Source organism: Vanessa tameamea, chromosome 24 (assembly GCF_037043105.1).
Source record: "Vanessa tameamea isolate UH-Manoa-2023 chromosome 24, ilVanTame1 primary haplotype, whole genome shotgun sequence".
Classification (NCBI taxonomy): domain Eukaryota; kingdom Metazoa; phylum Arthropoda; class Insecta; order Lepidoptera; family Nymphalidae; genus Vanessa; species Vanessa tameamea.
Genome location: NC_087332.1, coordinates 7453590 through 7473809, shown reverse-complemented (window position 1 = coordinate 7473809; position 20220 = coordinate 7453590). Strand labels below are relative to the sequence as shown.

The 20220-nt window shown below is 31.5% G+C and overlaps 1 protein-coding gene across 1 annotated transcript in view; it reads left to right on the top strand.

Moving 5' to 3' along the window:
- Positions 1–7552: 7552 nt before the first annotated feature.
- The window catches only part of LOC113396047 (homeobox protein HMX3-B-like), a 30559-nt gene continuing 17891 nt past the window's right edge, over positions 7553–20220 (top strand). The window contains exon 1 of the mRNA XM_026633819.2: positions 7553–7784. The gene's annotated coding sequence lies outside the window, so the exon portion shown is untranslated. The remainder of the gene's footprint in view (positions 7785–20220) is intronic.

The window sequence follows — 20220 nt, the reverse complement described above, 5'->3', positions numbered from 1 at the left end:
TGTAAAATTACAAATATTTAAAGCAATTAAATAAATTAAAAAAAAATTGTATTATCTGTTATTGCCTATATTAAGTCGCTTAGGACCTTTCGCATTGATTGGCCACATAAATAATTGCCGGACCCCCTTTGGCAACATACTTATTCGATAACTTTAAATATAATTAGTATACGAAACATGAAGAATATAATTCAGCCTTAATTAAAAGCCGAAAAAAAAACAAAGTGTTTAAAAGTGTTCTTTTTAATTACATTTTATCATTAAATGATACTATATTATAATATCATTTTACAGATTAAGACTTAACACTCATAATTAAAAAATATCTTTAAACAACTCATGATGTCATAATTATGTTTATCATCAAACATTTATTGGCTCTTCCATTATTCTAGTTCCAATTTTAGTTACTAATTAAAAACAGCTTTCATTTTTTATACTTGTAACAACGATACATTTACGCGGGAAAATTATTCGTTACACAGATTATGTCATAATCATAAAATTTATATTGTTTTACGCGTTTATTTGTAAGATGAATTATGTTTCTGATTGATATAGATTATATTAACCTTAATTATAAGGATAAAAAATGTCCACTTCAATAGAATTTGATTTGAGAAAAATAAAATTTGCAATTTTTAAAAATATCACGATGTCTATTTTATTTTTCTAAAAGATTTCCCAAGCGAACTATAAACACATTTTGTCAGTAGGGTTTATTTTATTATGTACATAAATAAATTTAAAATAAAGATATGTACAAACTATAAGCATCACTCCCTAAACTAAAATTGCTAATCATTTAGTTCATAAGGATCTCGTTTCCTGTGCTCTGCAGTTTTTTGTAAATATTGACTTTGCATATTTCATACATTTTTGCACGTTGGTTGAGTCAGGACACAATTTATATACAACCTATACATACAATACAGCCTTATAACAATGCCCAAGGAATGGATTATCTACCGCAGAAATAATTATTTAAACACAACTTGGACTTTTAGAGATAAGCACGTTCAATAAAAAAACCTGTAAACTATAATTATTATAACGAATATAATTTAAAAAATACAATATTAAGTGTATTAATAATACTGAATTACACCAATTTATAATATATTTATAAAATAGTAACACTAACGAAACTAAAGGTCATTGTGGCTAAAAGCAATGTTTCTCATTATTGAGTTCGAAAAAATGATAAAATAACAGTAAAAAGGTTTTGATTAATAGATGAAACTTTTTTAATTTTACTAAGTCCTAACAATCTGAGGGCTTAAATCTTAGACAAATTGTCCTTCAATATAATATAAAAAAAACTTAAAGTTGAGTTCTTCTTTACAAATTCTATTGAAGTAAACTTTATATTAAACTTCTTTTTATAGGAATTGAATACGAATTATGTAAATAAATATAACGTAATAAAAAAAGTATACTTTAACAGTCAAACAATAAAGTAAAAAAAAAAAAATTGAAATCACTTAGAAATGACACGTGTATAAATAATTCAGTTGTAAAAATGATCAGTGGCTTTAGTATGTGCATTCGACGGATGCTGTAAGGATGTTTTATACGTAATGTTGTTGAGAATAAAGTATTTTGAACACAATTGCTTTTTATTAAAAAAGGTCCTGATATCGTTTTGAAATTTCATAATATATAATATCATAACACATATAATATGTATATATAATTATTTGTAAAGAATTACATTATTGTTTCAAAGAACAATATATTATGCATTTTGTTTTTTATTTCATTGTTTATTGAGTAAAAATAATTAAAATTCGTAAAGTAGGTAATTGTATTTGTATTGTACAGATTGTTTTGACCATGTTATAATTTGTTTTGACCATATATAATTTTATAATAAAATTTATTTCAAATAGAGTTAAATTTTAAATAAAATCGTCGTGAAATAACTATGTGATATTATGTTGCAGAATTGGATTTTTCTTTATATTTTTATTTTTAGTACTATAATAGCGCCATCTATCGCCTTTTGCAAAAACCATAATGTCAAGCATCATATAACATAATATTCTACAGCTACTCAATAAGAGATGGCGTTAAAAATAGAAACATTCTCAATAATTTTCAAATACATATATATTTATTTATTTCAGCCGCAAATAAAAGTAGTCTTTTGAATTAAATAATTTTAAAATTAAATATAAATTTTAAATATATTTCGATCTACTTTTTAATACGAGATGGCGCTTAAGCTCTGTACAAACGAAACTAAATTTTTAATGTTTTTTTTTTATAATAATCGTATTTAAGCAATATATTATTGTTACATGTAATACTACTACATAGACGGTGAACATGCTGGTGAGATACAATTTAGAAGGATAGGAGGGCTGGCTAATTTAAATTAAGAATTTCAATCTTACTTATTGCATATAAAATACCCTTTATGATGATAATGGCCAACTATATATATGTACATATATTATACTGATATACCACAACATAGCTAACTACGCTGCACATATCGTGTAAAAGTATGTGCACAGAAATCAGACATAGATGCACTCTATTGCCTCACTCTAATATCTAATAATATAAAGGGACGGCGATCCAACACGACCGCCGAGAGCTCAGGCGGTGGACCAACAGCTTAACTTGCTCTCCGAGCTACGTTAGTGTAAACACTCGTCGGTCGTACCAAGCCCGGTATTTGGACCGGGTTTGGTAGTGAGTTTTTTTGACTTAATAATATTATGTTGGTCCAAGGGGTTTTAAGCCCAAGATTTCGGAATTCAGTCCTATGAGCTAACCACTCGACAAACGAGGCATTAATACATAACATTTTACACTCGCTCACCAGTGCGATAACTAATAAGGGATGTCTACAAATGCCTACCTATGTAATAATAGTTGTAGCCGGTTACTTCGTATTTTAGGGGTTAGTTAGATGCTTGGTATAAAAAGTAGCCTGTATTCTTCCTTGGGGTTCAAGCTCGCTCCATAACAAATTTCATCGAATTCGGTTCAGTAGTTTGGCTGTTAAAGCGTATAATATTAGTTAATAATGTTTAATGACACGGGTGTTTGTGGAGTTCCTTGCCGGTTCTTCTTGGTTGAATTTTCATTCTAAAATGTCGGTAGCTGAATGTATTATTATCCTACTAAAACTCTAGTTATATTTCCTGATTAATATTTTAATCTTAATGATAAAATATCGTTTGTCCTGCCAAACTACTAATATTAACGCCCAGCCAAAACTATTTAATCTAGAAAGTTGATGAACACTTTCAGGACGAGAGATTATGCATCCTCAAGACATACTTGTTACATCCTATCATGTATGTCGTCAAGTTTATATTGCGTAATAAAAACCAGTAATAAGTCTGAAAAAAGTAACAAACTTTTATGGAAGTCCCTACTTAACCAATGAAGATATAAAAAGCCCCTAAAGATTCCTACAAGGGCAATTATAGGAGTAAATTAGTCATTAGGGCGAATACGCACCAACACTCGGAAACGCTCGGGGCTGCCACACCATAAATATATTTTATTATTAAATCTTCCCACTTTTATTACTATTGCAACATTCATTACTACTTTTACTCGACTATGTTTAAAGTCTTTCGTATTACAGCGCGCAATGGTCATCGTGTGCAGTGTATGTTTCTTGTTTCGAATTTTTTTGGTAAGGGTGAGGTTTCATTTCGCCTAAGGGCTAAAGGGTATTAGTGAATGGTTAAGGGGCCTCGTGAAGACACATTTCCGTGTATCCGTTTGTTTGTGAGAACGTTATTTAGGAAGTTTTGGCTAATTTATAAATTTAACTTATTATCTTCGCATATTTTTTTTATAATTCCATTTACTTATAAATATGTACAGAATTGATGTACGTTTTGGTATTTATGTATGTTATATGCTTGTCTTCCTCCGACGTCTCGTAGCTTTGTTGGTTCTGAATCTCGAGGTCCATGGTTCTGAAACCTCAAGTCTCAGAAATCAGACGGATAATTGAAGTTGGCTGCGTTTTCGTGTTCTGAGAGCAGACAGATCGGTAGCCGCTGTGCGTATGAATTGTCTAATCGTTTTGGATATCATACTTGATCTATTATGAGAGTGAGGGTCCTTATCCTCATTTTTTAATTTGAGGGAGAAGAGAGACTTGTGTTCACGCATCATTGCACTGTAATATATCCTAAGTCCTTCGTAGTAACGCCGTCTTAACCCATTCCTGGCCTTGGAGCAAGTAAAAACTGACCAAGTATGAGTGGAACTGGCACACTGCCTCAATGAAGGTTCTGTACCACAAGCTTTGGTGTTTAAATTCGAGATATATAGCGAAAACCAGACTCGCACTTGACCAGTTATTATAATTACGCTCAGTATTTCCGGAACTCAAAAAAACCCTTTTACTCTCTAAATATTTTTGTTGAGTTCAATAATAATAGAAAAAAAAAGTATAATAAAATATATTGGTCTTTTGGAGCCCCTGTGAGAATGTAGGATCTGAGCCCCGGCGTCCTTATGGAAAAGATAATACTGCTCCGTGATCAAAATTGGTCAGGAAGATATAATTGATATTTATTCGCTGGAAAAACGTGTTACGAGTTACCCCCACGTGATGTGGGGTGGGGGGTACGTGAGACTTTCCCAGGCCGCCTAGTGTGCCCTACCGGACCACCGGACTACCAGCTACTACTGAACAACCAGCGCTATTCTCTCCGTCTCTTCGCTCTTCTCTCCTCTCGACGTGACGGGATACAGGAAGCCTTTCTTAAGTATTCGTTTTGCAGATTATTCCAGCACGCTGCTTTTGGCGAAAGTCATCCTTCATTGTCGTGTACGATATTTGTAAATGCAAATTAAACACGTAAGAAGGTCAGAGGTGCTTGTACGTTGAAGTAACGATCTTCGGAGAAGATAAACCAAGTTTAATGATCAGATCAGATTTTTTTTAATTACCTAAGCAAGCAAGCAAGCCTAAGCAGATGTTCTAATTTAAGTAGCATTTGTAAACTGCGTAAACTCTTATATATTAATAGCTTAAGCCGATCTTTGTTCCAGTGATTATGGGACGATGGCTGCATATTAAAAATCGGTTATAGTCTCATTTTGAAGAGCTCCAGCCGTAGATGTGCAGAAAATTATAGATAATTCTTGATTGCAATTTACTAAATTGTTATTATTTAACTAAGAATTAATTTTAAGCGGAAAAAAGTTATTGATCGATTAGAAAGCGGTACTACGGCTGTATAAGAAAAAAAATAAAAAAAATTACATTTTAACTGAACTAATGTATACTATTTGATATTAAAAATTTAATTCAAAAGAGGTTTCACCATTTTGGCGCCAAATGCAAATGAGTGACTTGCAGTTTATAATGAGTTTTGATTTCATCAAAACATAACTTGTCATAGGTTTCGAACTTCCTAAAAAAAGTCTTTTGAATAAACGCGAAGTTTCGCGGGAGACCACTGTTTAATTTTAATAATGTCAACACTAAGAACTAAATATTATATGTTATTAATATTAAATAATATAAAAATATTTAAGGAATTAGTAATTAATTAACGAACAAGTATGATTATTGTTTTCCTTTTCCTGTCACGTTTCTGCTATTATTATAAAAATCTGCCAATATATGTTGTAATAGAGATGACATGATATTAATGATATTAATCGGCCATAAAGTTTAGTTCAGTAACTATATAATACAAATTCGGATATCTGCACCAACATAATGATAAAATTAATTAATCTTACTTTACCTCCATGGCTTATGTATTTAATTTTCTTTGACATAATTGTGTTTATATTTTATTACTGGTGCGAATATCTACGTGGATAAAGTCGCTTCTGCGTCTGTACGATTAGATCTTTTAAACTACGCAACGGATTTTAATGAGGTTTTCATCAATAAACTGAGTGATCCAAGAGGAAGGTTTATATGTATAATACATGCATATTATAGGAGAGAAAAGCCGAAATGTAATAGGTCGGAGTACGGGCAAATGGGCCACCAGATGGTAAGTGGTCATTGTCATGGTGACCACTAATCTTTTGCCTACAGTTACACTGGCTCATTCACCCTTTAAACTGGAACACACAATACTAAGTATTGCTGCTTGGCGGTAGAATATCTGAAGAGTGGGTGGTACGACTAGACGTGCACAGCGCCCTACCATTAAGTAAAATTTAGCCATTATTATTTTAATGTTTGTTCTCCAATCCAAAAGGTGTATATATAACCTTATTATATCCGTGTGCAACCGGGACGATTAGCTAGTTCAATATATATGATTAGGTTCCGCCCGCGGCTTCGTCCGTGTGTGAGGGAGATAGCAGGCGTTAGGTACACTATGCTATTTTTTGTATCCCTGACACAGTATATGAAAAGTTTCATGATCGTCGGTTGAGTATTTGAGACGTGTAATCTTAACGAACCAACATTTTGGTATTTATAATATCAATCAGGATTACCCTAGTTCATTCATCCTTAAAACCGGAATTCAGCAATACAAAGAATTGCTATTATGCGGTAGAATAGACTACCCAGGAATATATTGAATTTCTTCTTCAATTAACCGTATGTAGTCACATTCTCTAACTACTTATTCAAATAAATCGCATTAGTACAATGTCTCCGTAAATATATTATTATAAATAATATTTCATAGAAGCGTATTAGAATATTATTATACAACTAATGTGTTTAGGTTATTAGGTTGGCTCGTTCGGCCTGCAATACCTATGTCTTGGAAAAGGTCTAATTCCCTTTAATAGTCTCTAGCTGGTCTGACATAGTCAAATTTTTCTTCAGAGTTGTCGGATTGTCTCCCTTCGTATGAGTGTAAGGGAATTAGTAGTAAATCTGTGTTCGTACCCAATTCTGAACTTAATAACTCCTGCGTAGATAAACGATCCCTTTTATTAAAATAATAACTTATTTTACAATCGTAATTGTAATTGTTTTAATTTTTTCAATCTTAATTGTTAAGATCTTTTTGTAACTGACTGTTTTTAATTGAAACGAAACCTATCTATAATAATATAATAACAATTCAATATATATAATAACAATTAAATATATATAATAACAATTAAATATATATAATAACAATTCAATATATACCAAATATAAAAAAAAATATCTAATAAAACATTTTAATATTAAAAAAAAAACGGCCACGAAGAAGACTTTACAGACGAAGTTTTCTCGCAAATTACTCGATATAAACTTAATTATAAAAAAGAATATTTAAATTTAAAAATAGAATATTAAATTAAATAATATATTAAATACGTTACAAATGAAATAAGCCTTCAATACCGCATACCTCCAGTCTCACAATATCGAAAGTTTCAACCCTTAATTTTGTTAGACACTCACTAGTACTCTAGTCACTCTTGCCGATCGATTACTTCTCAACAATTTCACTTTGCACCCTCGACACCCTTACGTACTTATTATAAGGGTCGGTTTACCGTAAAAGGGATGTCTTCATTAGAGAGGGACGGCTATATGGGGATGGTTGGTTATTTCGAGGGGTGGTCTTCGTATTGTGACGCCCCAAATTGTAAGGGTAGCTGCCAGTCATACGGGTGCTGTAGACACCGGCGCATGTTCCTTAGGTATACCTACCTGACACGATACTATCGAAATAAAACGGTTGTTCTTTTTTTTTTTTTAAATAACGCGGTGAACTGTTTGTGATATGGATTCTGATTAAACTTTTATTTCGATTTTAGTGTTGTGGATTGATTTATTGAAAAAGTGGAGATTATGAGGGATGCCTGATTTCAGTTGAGAGGTAAGTTTTGTTATTATTTTTAAAATTTAATTTGAACTAATCGAAAAAATGTCTTTGAATATTATCTATGGATTTTATTTTGTAACAATTTTAAAATTTGTTATTGTGAATAATATTATAAACTAAGGTATCATTAACAATTAAAGTTAAAAAAAAAAATTGTAATGCATGTAATTTTAAATAATTAATATAAATCTAATTATACAATTTTAATATTTTCTACGTTTAATATTTTAATTATACGCTTGTATTCATCTTGAATTACATATTTGACATTCTGAATAAATGACCGCCTTTAAATTTAAACATATGTATGTGTAATTTAATAACATTAGCTAAAATATTATCATATTTTACACAATACAATTACACTTTCGCAATAAAAGAAAAAACAATTTCGCTAGATTTATTAAATACAAATGGTGCTTATAATTATCAATCGCTTTAAGCACTTCATTATGTTGTGCATTAAATTACAGCATTAAACGCACCTTAAATAAAGACGGCTGTATCTTGTTTAAGGGGTGACGAGCAAAACTGTCTTCTTCCTTCGAATGTCAAAAGAGAGAACTAATTTTAATTAAACAACCGATAAGCTGTGTTTAAAGGCCTTTGATATTTTGTTCCGACAACAAAATAACAGATTTGGATTATATTATATTTTGTAATCTGTATTTACATTTTGATGTAAAGAGTGTTTATGAAAGCGCTATTAAAATTATCTTAATGTTAGATAGCCCGTTTATTGAGAAGTATAAGGCTAAACATTATATTTAAACAAACTAATACAATAAAACTGAAGAGTTTTATTGTTTTATTTGTTTGTTGAAACGCGATAATCTCTGAAGGGATCGGTCGGATTTGAAAAATTGATTTTGCATTTTATAGCCCAATTATTGAGGAAAGCTAAAGGCTATAACATCTCGCTACGGCCTACGGCGGTGTAACGTTTTATGCGGTAGAAGTGGAGCAGCAGTTTTAAGCTAAAGTTAGGTACTTAGGTAATACTCTTTGAATGTTTATATAGTTTTACATAAACTTTAAGAAAATTTATATATTGTAACATTGCAATTGTTATTGATAGATCTTTATTTTTCTTCTCGGCTGTGTTGACACATTTAAAGGATATATACATAAATGTATTGTATATTTAAATATCTTGTTAAGGTTATATGTATAATTATTTATTGTACTTTTAATAAAGTACCTAATCTCCCATTTAAAACCAATGATATAGTTTTATTACAAGCTGTTAACATTCTTAGCTGGATATAAATAAACAGTAAAGTTTTTGTATGATAAATTGAAAAAAAGATTTTCGATGAATCGGTATGACCTAATTGTTAGAACACGCGGATCTTAATGAAATATTTCATGTTCAAATCGTCCAAGGAATTTCCAATTCATCTTGAGCTCACCATTGAAAGAAGGATCCCGTATTCATATGAAACTCTGCCAACATTGTGATATTAGCTAAACTTTAGTTTCTCCTTGTCAGACTTGATCTTTAATCCATTTTCTCCTTTCTCTCCTTTCTCTTTCTTATATGTCTATATAGAATGTCAAAGTAAATTAAAAAAAAAAATACTGGGCAATAGTTAGTCAATAAATAATATGACGTTTGGCGAGTGTTAAGGGCAGCTGTCACTCACGCACACCAAGATAATAAAAATTAGCTTGTTTGTTTTAGTTCTATTGTAGAACATTTTATCGAGACACAGTCTAATCGTGATATTAGTATATTTAAGAAATGTAGTCGTTTATAAATAAAATTGCCTTCAACGGTAGGCTGAATAGCGTAATCCCTTGGGCACCAATTATTCATCAAACACTGTCACATGTAAAATTTTATATTTTCGTGTAATTAACTAATTTGAATACACTTATATTAATTAAATATCGCTTTACTTAATAGCCGAAGATTAGTTTACGTTTGAGGAAATTTTTATCCATAAAATTATAATTTTTTTTACATAAAATTATTGTTAACGATTTCACGTAGTTGAAGATGTTTCAATCCATTTATGCCCCTGCAAATGCCCCTCTCGAGGACCGTACGATGGTGGTTTACACATATGACGGTTTTCATAATGTGCAGGAGGGCAATTCTACTCACATATAAGGGTTCTGCAGTGCGATTCTGTAAGAACTCAATTCTTATCTACGAAGTGACTTCTCACAGAATAGAAAGGTCGGTTGTCAATATTTCACGATGAGATCATTCGTGTAATATTAACAACCGATTTACAACGATACGCTATTTTGATACGTGTATCCTATATTTTTCATAATTAATAAAGTCAATGTCGTATATCTAATTTTGACATTTCAAGCTCGTGTTCAGCGGTGACTTTCGCGTTTATTGTTACAGAATTGCCTAACTGATTCTATTTCGACTATCGCTCACAAAAATAAGCACAAAATAAGCACAAAAATAATAAATAATCATCTTAATCGTAACTGAGGACTAATTGTAATTATTTATATCGGTTACGATACGATCCCTATTATATTTCGATCCAACTTCGAACGAATCGCAGCTGGATTGTTACGTTAATATAATTCATAAGCTGAACAGCGAAGATTACGTTTCGATACAGTTGTGGTAACGTAACAATTTGTCAGTAGAATTAGCGCCCTGCTTCCTTACAGTGTTTTTCTCAATCGTTGGACACGAAATATATGTTAAATTTTGGTGCTTGATCGAGTTTAAACTACGATTACTGTGTTCTAACCGGACCTGCTGTGATCAATAACTCGGATACACATACCGAAATATAAGTGCTTAAAATCATTAAATCTTAAATAATATAATCGATTTGAATCTTTTAAGTAAATGTTAACGAGTATTTTAAATTAACGCTCGTCACGTTAACAGCAGTGCTACATTATATAATAATACTGTCTGAACTTTTGGCTTTACCCGCGTAGAATTTATATAGCTTTTCCTATAGCACACAAACCGTTACTATTTTAATACCACTAGACTTCAATTAAAAAAGCAACCATTGTCCTTTCTCGGACTCAAACTATCTCCACACCGAATTTAATCTAAATCGGTTCAGCGGCTTAAGCGTCAACAGAGATACTTTCGCAAATATAATATTACTATAGATTATATCCGAAACGCGATCTATCTTCTGTTATAAGTTTTATGTTTATTGTTTTAGCATTCTTCTCAGTTAGGCATTACAAAATTAACATATCCTCATGTATTAATATACATAGATTTTTTTTTAATAAACTATATATACATGTATTTAACATTATGTATATTATGTGTTATGTAAAAGTTATTGTTATGTAATATTAGAACTAATACATAATGAACATATAAATGTAATAATTCATAAACGATTGCTCGTAAAATAACGATGTAATATTTAACATTTAACGAATATAGTAAGTTATTACAAACCGTTTCGTGATTTCGAGATTCGTAGAAACATGAAACGTCTAAGGCCCCACAGCTGGCAGATTCTTGGGAATATCACTGTCGTACACTCGAGAAATGCCAGCGATTTGCGATATTTGCAATTGGCCATCTTGGTCGGAACACGGATAGGTTTACATTAATATTATTTGGTATGATTTTATTGAAAAAATGTAGGCGATTAGGAAGTGGACGGTTTGATGGTAAGTGGTGACCATTATAAATATTAACGTATCCATACGTTGCCATACTTCCCAACTCACCCTTGAAATCATAACACAACAATGCGAAGTATTTATGTTTGGCTTTAGAACATGCGTCGTACCAATCCAGACGTGCTTGCACAACTCGACAAAGGCCAAATACACAACATTTGACATCGAATTGACATGATATCATTGTTCGAGAGCTTGGACAATCTTTGATATTCATTATGGGTTTGCGACAATTGGCATTTTGAACTGTAGAAGCTGCTAGAACTTTGGAAGTCAAATTAAAGTGGATACGAGTATTTATGGATATAATAGTGTTGTATTATAAATAAAGATATGTTAATCAAGAGCTGTTGATAGAGTACAATATAGTTGAGCTATTAAATAATTGCAAGGAATACGTGAATCTTTATTCTTTATTCAATCGATCAAAATATTTTATTCAAGTAGGTTCAAAAGTACTTTTGAATCGTTATGTTGTTGAGTGTTTAATATGTGTGAATTAAATTTAAAGCTACCACCGGTTCGGTAAGTAGATTATACCGAAAAGAACCGGCAAGAAACTCAGTAGTTAATTTTTTCCTCCATTTAAATTTCAAAGTATGTCAGTAAAGAACAATTTAAATGTTATATATCCTGCCTAGAAGTCAATTAATACTAACCGCGCTTTTTTTGTCTTTAATATAATATTGTATTGAGTAGTATGCTTTAGTTATCAAGGTTTTTTTTTATATGAGTTTTTAATTATTTAGAAGGTCAAGATACAACCGAAACGAATACTGTGCCCCAGGATGGATGTACCTATTGACCTTGTGAAGGCGGAAACTTAAGTTTTATTAGCATTATTAGCATTAGCAGCCTGTAAATTTCCCACTGCTGGGCTAAAGGCCTCCTCTCCCTTTGAGGAGAAGGTTTGGAGCATATTCCATCACGCTGCTCCAATGCGGGTTGGCGGAATACACATGTGGCTGAATTTCGTTGAAATTAGACACATGCAGGTTTCCTCACGATGTTTTCCTTCACCGCCGAGCACGAGATGAATTATAAACACAAATTAAGCACATGAAAATTCAGTGGTGCCTGCCTGGGTTTGAACCCGAAATCATCGGTTAAGATGCACGCGTTCTAACCACTGGGCCATCTCGGCTCTATAACTTAAGTTTACCTTTATTTTAATAATTATTTTATATAATATAAATACTTCGATTTTTAGACTGTAATAGCATACGTTCGTATAAAATTGGCCACTAATAAAATTTAACATTAATTATACAAAGTAATATTAATATCAGAGCAATAAAGATCGAAATAAAGGATAACAGATAATGAAAAGTCTCACTCCATTGTTATTACACGGCTAATAACTAAATGAAATTTTAACAGTTCCCCGCGAAATCGTAAAACATTACAAAGTCTAATTCAACCCTTTACGATGCTAAGATGTGATCCGGTCGTCCATTACACCGTGGTCACTTTTATAACGGTAAAAAAAATCATCTATCATAAAATAATAATAATAATCTTTATCCATAAATAATATATCCTCATTTATTAATATAATGCATAAGACAATCTAAATCGTTACAAATATTTAAAAATTCTCTGAAGAAATTCTATTTGGACACTAATAATGATGACATTTGAGATACAGTTATTTAATATCCTATTATACTTTCTATTATATTTATTAATAATATTATATTTATTTATTTTTTTTAATACATATACTATATAGATACATGTATGTATATATGATTTATTTATAAATATCTATAATCTGCTTTATATTCTATTTATTAGTATTTTTTGTATTTATGTATTTGCTATATTTATTGAGTTGTATTCGTTATTATTTCATAATGTAAGTTTTTACTGCACCACCATATTGCCGTCTTCCATACACATTATCCTTCTAACCCAAAGGTTGTCTGGAAGAAATGGCTTATAAGCCATAAGACCGCCTTTTGCTTGGCCAATTTTCTTTTAAAGAAAATATATTTTGTATCTTTATGTATATTTGGTGTGCAATAAAGAGTTAAATAAATATCTCGCCTTAATATTTCGTGCATAAAAAACTAAAAACTGGTCTAAAATAATTAATAATTATTACATTGAAAGGATACAAGGTTCTAGATAGCGTAACAGCGCGGGTTGACATTCGACGTTTTACGACTGAGATACGAAGTGTTTCATAATTTTCTGTGTACGTATTCTTACAATGTTTAGATTTGAACTCACAGCCTGCAGTTACACGTGTATCGTCACGTATCCTATTAACTATTATTCATCGGCCCCCTTTACATACGACTGCCCAAAAGGAGTGTAATGTTTTCACCGTTCATGTATGTATATGAGTTTCTTTATAGGTTCTAACATTTTAAATGCTTAAAAAGATTTAGGTGTATGGGAATTGGGATATCGCTCAGAATGGCATGGTAGTCATATTTTAATTTAATTTTTTTTTAATTAATGGTACAAGTTTATTAGTATTAAATTATTTTTAATTAAATAATCATTAAAACAAGTTTAACGGTGTGATAGAGGACGTGACAGTTCGATTAGCATCCGAGGGTTAGAGCGTCGTAAAGTTACGGGTTAGATGCTATCGACAAGTGGCCATCTGTCATGACGCAATCTTGTTAAGTTAGGGCCTTTATGTATATTAATTAGTTCGCCTTTATGTCTTTTCATACATTTACAAGAACTATCTTATTTAAATATATAATGAAAACCCGTGGTAACGACTTATTATTGTAAAGTAATAAAAATATGCTTTCTATTGTTATATGAGTGGCAGTGGCGCCGTAAGACATTTTAACAGTACCTTACATTGAGATAGCGCCACTAACTTTGGGAACAGAGATGTTATGTCCCTTGTGCCTGTAAATATCTCACCATTCGAACTGGAACATAGCAATACTAAATATTACTGCTTGGTGGTAGAATATTTGAAGAGAAGGTGGTACCAATCTGTACGTAGGGCTTGAACGAAACCTTTTCACCTATAATTTTAATCCTTCCCCCGTCGGAGTTCGCATCAATCAGCTGCTCAGCCCAAAACAAATATTTGTTACGAACAGAAATTTTATACTACTTTAATTTTCCACGAATCAGAAGTTTATGAGATTTCACAGATCTTTAACACTTACCTTGTGAGTATAAATAAATACACAAAATACTATTTATTGTAACCATATATCCTTAAAGTATAAAAAAGAATAAACTGTAAAAAAAAATCTCTATTATCGGTAAAATTAAACGAATATCAAAAATCGAACTTCAATTTAATCTCACATCAAATATTTTGACACAACATTATACAAGCAACAAACGCCCATAGTTAAAAATTATAAAAAAATCGATTTGAAAAATTAATCGCGATAAAAATCTTTTATAAAAAGTATCGATTACATACTTTACACTCGAACGAATATTTGGGTATCGATTTAGAATTACCACGATATCGTATTACTGATACCGAAATAAACATCCCTTATTTATAATCTGTGGCTCGAAACACTTGGTAATGATTTTATCCAAACCTGAGTAAAAACATATTTAATTAAGGAACGAGATAGCGATCAGAGGGAGAGAGACAGAGATAAAAAAAATAAGAAGTTGCAAAGCTTAATCATAATGTCTGTCTGTTAAAACATTTTAGAAGGATTAGTTTCAACTGAATATCTCCATATGTAATCGCAGACAAGAATGACGGTGTTCTGACTGACTCTGGTCACGGCGGACATTTTAATTGAAGCCTAGCTATATGTAAAGGAGATATTACAATGCACAATATTTGCCAGGAAGGAGTGTTCATAAACGAGATCAACGGCTTCATGTGCTTTTCGAGGTTAGGGAGTGTATATATTCTTAACTAGCTCTGCCAGCGACTCCGTGCGCGTGCGAATTTAACAAAAAAAAAAATTGTTTTAGCCTAAGTTACTCCTTATTACATCAGATATCTGCCAGTGAAAGTTCCGTCAAAATCGGTCCAGTCTTTTCAGAGATTAGTCGGAACAGACAGACAGATAGACAAAAATTGAAAAAAATATATTTTGGTATATGTATCGTGTACACATATGCATTTAGTAAAAAGCGGTTATTTTAATATTACAAACAGACACTCCAATTTTATTATATGAATATATTTCCAAAAATCCAGATTGCCACAGAGTTTATTTATGACAAAGAATTAAATAACTTTTTTAACCGGCTCGTGTTTGAACCCAAGACCTCTGGATAATATGTAGTCAGTCAACTACCAGTAGCAGTTATAGATCAGCTGATAGTCCCAGTATAGGTGGTTACTCTATGAATGGAAACTTCACGAGATTATCCAGATTTAGAGCGTTGTTCTCTACGTCAAAATCATGTTCAAATTGTAATTGATGCTTTGTGACGTAATAAACTAAACTCAAATATTGACAATTGGACCGTATTAACTAATATAATAATAATTCTAGCAAAAATATATTTTCGGTTCATATTGAATCATTTAACTACGTTATAGAGACTTTTTCTTTTTTTTATATGGAAAATAATATAAAAATAAGTTATGTCTCTGGGGCTGACTCCCGATTCAAAGCAGTAGACAAAATTAGTAAGAAATGCTGTTTTACAGTAGAATTAGTGTGTAGTGAATGGTACCTACTTAAGGTTGTATTTCACAAGTATATTTGGTGGTGCGAACAGTGTAATAACTAATTTATATGTCTGCCAGTGGTAACTGCCCAGACGACACATTTGGCAATTTATTCCCGTGCTAAAATGCCAGCCAAATACTCGCTACTTTCACGCTTATGTTAAACAAAAACTTGACATGAGCGGGAGTCACACTTGCGACCATTACACGATCGTTTGTACTGTGCGACAACAGCCAGTAAATATTACATTTCGGATGTGAGGCTTTCTCATTAAGATGATTCATTTTGTTGTGAATTGTGTCAGAATTTCGTTTAAGGTTTTTTTATCTAAACAAGAAGTGAGCTATAAATACAAAAATCGATAATTGTCTAATATAATTAAATATTTATATATCGAATAGATTTTCGAAATAATCTCACTCGAAAACATTTTACAATCCCGAATTTCCATTAAACATTTTTCATCCACGATAAATTTTACATCGACAATTTAATCGAAACGTCCGTTCAAATACACATGTTTAAAATACCAAAAGTGGCAATCGAACGTTTTCCCAATGAAAAGCGTGTTTCGACGAATATTATTGCGATGGTATCAAAATTCGGATCTACCGCCCTTGTTTAAATTACAACTATTACATTAATTTGTGTGAAACCTTTTCCTGTTTTAACGTATTGAATCGAAATTTCAACTCGAATGTTCGGTCAGCGGTTTGTTTGAGTTTCTTTCCGTTTTCAACTTTTTGTGGATTTGTGTTTTCTTGTGTATTGACATTGAATACGTCTTAAAATTTCTTCTAAGATTTACGGTTTTAGTGTTGATTTTGTTTTACATAGAGACGGTTTTCTTATTTATTTTTTTTTGTTTTCGTAAGGTGAGTAGCGGATTACCTTCGTCTATAGATTCTGACTATAAGAAGTATAAATAGCTCCTTACTTACTTACTCATCGCTAAAACATAGTGTTTAAGATGTTATATTCCTTGTGCTGGCTCACTTATTTTTCATCTTCAACCTTGAATACAATAATGCAACATATTACTCTTTAACAGTAGAATTATACATCAGTGGATGGTAGCCCAAACAAGTCTGACAAAAATGTCAAAGTTATAAGACAGATAATAAAAAAAAAAAATAAGTTTTCAAAAAACCTATTTAGAATTGTTTAAATAGAGAGTGCTTAATTTTTTTTTGTGCAATCCGCTTTTTACCTTGTCAATATTAAAATTTAAGGTATATATCATTTTTATTTTTAATATCAATTCATTCTTATTGTAACATCTGTTACCTGTCTTTTTGGTTAAGAGGCTAGGTACCAAGGCTGCAGATCCAAACCACGGTTCGGGCCAATAGTGTTATTGGGTATTTATGTCAAGAAATTTTGCAAACAGCAATAGTGTTTAGAAGTTGTTTACACTCCAAGTATCGAAAACCATGTAAAGCTGAACGATTATATAACGTACTTGTGTTTGGGCAACATTTGTAAACTATCATAATTCTTGGGTAGTTCATATCTTTCATCCAGCCGTCGTTTATTATTATCTATACTTCTATGCTAATATTATAAAAGTGAAAGTAACTTTGTCTGTCTGTCTGTCTGTCTGTCGCTCTTTCACTGCCAAACCAATGAACCGAAATTGACGACATTTGCTATGAAGCTAACTTGAACTCCAAGGAAGGACATAGTCCCCCTCATAACCCCTAACGCGAGCGAAGCCGTAGGCGACAACTAGTTCTACAAAAAGCACAAATCTATATTAAATCATAATAATTCTAAATAAAGAATATATAATAAAAATCGTAATCTAAACTACTCATTGACCAAAAAGGGTAGCCTCCTCTCGAGACCTTAAATCTTAACTCGAGACGTTTAACTGATCTATAATTCAGTATCTTAAGTGCGTTATTGTTCTTAGCTTATTAGGGATGTCCCACGGGCACAGATTATATAAAGAGGATCCCGCATCCCCCGTGAATAAATAACAAGTTAACTGATAAAAATATTATGCTTTTTAATGGATTTGCGTTTGTTTAAGATTTTTATAAGATTAATGTTATGGTTCAACGATTGATGTTAGCGACTTGATTTCAACTGTATATGTATCATAGTTTTTAAATGATTCTTGTGTAATTTTATTTATTAGTAACCTCTGAATCGAGAGAGTATCTGAGTGGAGTCTAGAAGTGGAGTATATAATCTATTTTTTTGTCATATAATAGTATCACTAGTACTTACTTGTTATGGATGAATTTGAGTCAAACACATGACTGATTTTTGAATGTGACATTCGTTTAATTTTAAAACATCTTATACATATTATAAAATTGGAGTGTCTGTTTGTAATATTAAAATAACCGCTTTGTACTAAACGCATATGTATGCATACACGGTACATATACAAAAAAACATTTTTTACAATTTTTGTATGTCTGTCTGTTTGTTCCGGCTAATCTCTGGAACGATTTTTACGAGACTTTCACTGGCAGAAAGCTGATGTAATAAGGAGTAACGTAGGCTACAAGAATCACTTTTTTGTTAAATTGGCAACACAAATGGCACAGCTGATTTATAAAATAATACATATTCGTACATACAAACTGATAAGAAAAGTAATCTACATTGTATCCAATGAGATTTTTCAATATGTTATTTCTCTCTAAGGCTTAATCAAGTATAAACACCATATGCGACACACATACGCATACACACGCACACACACGCAAATATTACATGCACACATAAAATGCTAGAATACAATTCTACCGTAGTACTATATAGATATATTTAAATAAATAAAAACTCAAATTTTAAATAAATAACTTAAAAAAATGTATATGTTGGTTAAGAGTAGATTGTTATAAAATATTTTGGCTAGGGATGAGAGAGATTGTCGAGATGACACTTAAACGAAGTTCTCCGCCCATACCTTGGAAATATAAATATTTATTAAGAATTAATATATTTTTTTTATATTATTTAAATTTACATTACCATATTTATTTCCCTGGTAGATGATACTTAAACGGGTAGGTTGGAGTTACAGAAGAGGGGCGGGTCCCCTTAAATCAAAATTTCCTAAATCCTTTCTGAGTGCGTCTCGGCATAACGTATTCACTAACTTTATTTTAAGCTTCGATGTGTTATAATTTAAGCTGTAAGACAGATGGATGGATTTTTTTTTCTAAACTCACTGTTATTTGTTACTGACGACCTCCGTGGTCGAGTAGTGTGTACACCGGTTTTCATGGGTACGCCACTCCGAGGTCCCGGGCTCGATTCCCGGCCGAGTCGATGTAGAAAAAGTTCATTAGTTTTCTATGTTGTCTGGGTGTTTGTGGTACCGTCGTTACTTCTGATTTTCCTAAAACACAAGTGCTTTAGCTACTTACATAGGGATCAGAGTAATGTATGTGATGTCGTCCAATATTTATTTGTTATATGTCGTCTGGGAGTTAATCGGTTCTCACACAAAACACATACATTTTTACCTTATGTACATAATTGATAAAATATAAGTAACTACCATGTTTCTAAATTATTATTCTCGATAAACATTCCGAACCGGTGGTTTGACATCAGATAAGATACTTAAATGACTTATCATATTGCTTGTAAGAGTCTTGAATATTGCACTTACAGTATGATTCAATAAACAGACGTAGCTTAAAATAAAAATGTTTCAAAATTGAATTCTCCTGGATGCCTTCGATTGTGTTACCGATGCCGACGGTTCTAGAATTACAAACATTGACATGATCTTGTTGATTTTTATCTCTGTCGCCATTGGTATAAAATTATTGGTACACTAGCTGTTACCAGCCCGCTTCGCGGGACGTTTTAAAATTTATTTAAAATTCGTTATTTATAATAATAATTATTATTATAAATGGAAGTCAACTTTTTTATTTTGAATATATTTATTGAACGTATAAGATCATAGAATGAAGAGAGTCATAATACGAATGTTTATGACGAAATTCGACAAAAAAATTGAGTGTACAGACAGACTACAGATTTATATAGTAGTATAGATATATATATATAGCCTATCATTTGCGCAATCACATCAAAGTCAAAAGTCAAAGTCAAAAATCTTTATTCAATATAGAAGTGTTTACACTTGCTTATTGATTGTCAAAAATCTACCA